This window comes from Macadamia integrifolia, chromosome 6 (genome assembly GCF_013358625.1).
Source record: "Macadamia integrifolia cultivar HAES 741 chromosome 6, SCU_Mint_v3, whole genome shotgun sequence".
Classification (NCBI taxonomy): domain Eukaryota; kingdom Viridiplantae; phylum Streptophyta; class Magnoliopsida; order Proteales; family Proteaceae; genus Macadamia; species Macadamia integrifolia.
This window is the reverse complement of record NC_056562.1, coordinates 16,784,442-16,786,177: the sequence shown is the minus strand read 5'-3', so window position 1 is coordinate 16,786,177 and position 1,736 is coordinate 16,784,442.

The window sequence follows — 1,736 nt, the reverse complement described above, 5'->3', positions numbered from 1 at the left end:
AAAGGGTATTAATCTACTTTTATTTTATTTTTCTTGACAAGGAAACAACAAAACACTAGCAAGGCATCAAAGGAATGACCAAACATTGACAGCTACAGACATACCCAGTTTTCGAACTTAGCCATATTTATGGGCTATCGAAATGCATCCTCTGTCTTACCCCCAAAAAAAAACAAAAAAAAAAATCCTGTCCTATTTTAAAACACACACTTTATCAAACATTTTCAGCATGGATTTGATATCTAAAAACATTGTAAATGGTTCCCACGGCCAAACATTCATATTGTATTCCCAACCAGTTGATTAGCTCTTGACAATTAGTTCAAATGTTCGATGGTTATAACTCCTACCTTCCTTGCCTCCTGCAATACCCTTGCAACTGATTCCTTTGCGCTTCTTACATAGCCAAAATTCATATAAGCCATAATAACTCTTTATTGTAGGAAATTATGGAAGCCCATCAAGCTTCTTTTAATCCATTACAAAGGCTATCATCCAAAATTTTAGCATAAGAATTAGGAAGGAGCAAATCACATTAATCAGATAGAAGATAATACATTATGAGTACACTAAGACTCAACAAGGGTAGAGTATGTAGAAAGTTAATTCAAATCAGATTGCTACATGAGTAGTGGATTATTATTATTATTATTAATTTATATTAAGTTATATACGAGTAAGGCAATAGGGGTAGTTATAAGAAACGAGTATAAAGAGTTGTAATTGAGTGAAACTAGTGGAAGTTGTAATTAGTAAGAGCGTGGGTTGTTAAGTGTTATTCTGTGTCTCTTTGTTTAGCAAGAGATAATGAAGGAAGTAACAATTAAATTCCTAAGTTATCTCCAAGGCAAATGTAGGCTTCCTCATCCAAGCCAGATGTCCAACTTCATTTATAAAGTCAAACCTTTCCACTATATTTTATGCTTGCTTTTTTATTTTAGTTTATTTTCCTCTTTTCTCTCATCTCTCCCTTGTGCACGTAACACATATATCTAGGGATTAATATTATTCATGATCACTAATGGATTGGGAAGACTGTTAGTATCTCTTGGAAGAGAACTCATTGCTTCCATGGCGGACGGGTTTGCAAAATACATGGCGGTAATTAGAGTTCCTCAATTTGGGATGTTCCCACCTGGTTCTCTATGAATGACATAAGTTGGGATGCTCAAGGGAAATCTCAGTTTAGATTTACTTGAGGTCTGTTTGTTTGTTTGTTTTTTTGTTGTTTTTGCATTGGGATATTCTCAAAGCCATTTTTATTATTTTATTCATTCTTTGATAATTTACTTGTTGATCTCAAGAAAATAAATTGAATTATCATTACATCGATTTCTTGCATTTAAAAAAAAAAAAAATGTAATGGAAAACATTGAGAGGAAGAATGATCAAATTATCCATTTTGGAGAGATAAGAGCTTGAAATTGTACCAATCGATCAGATTGGGAAGAGAGGAAGCTTGAAGGAGTTGAGTTCTTATTCCCAATGATCCTACGGTCCTATTAATCTTCTTGTTAAAGAAACATAAGAAGAATAGATGTTAGTCAGTTTCAATTTCTAAAGAACATAAAGCACATAGGATGCGTTTGGTAACGTTCTAAAAAAACGTTTCTAGAGTTTTTTCTTTCTATGGGAACGAAAAAACGGAATAAAGTGTTTGGTGCATTTATGGTGTCTTTCGTTTTTTTCAGAACAAAAAGTAAAAAAAAAAAAAAAAAAAAAAAAAAAAAAAAAAA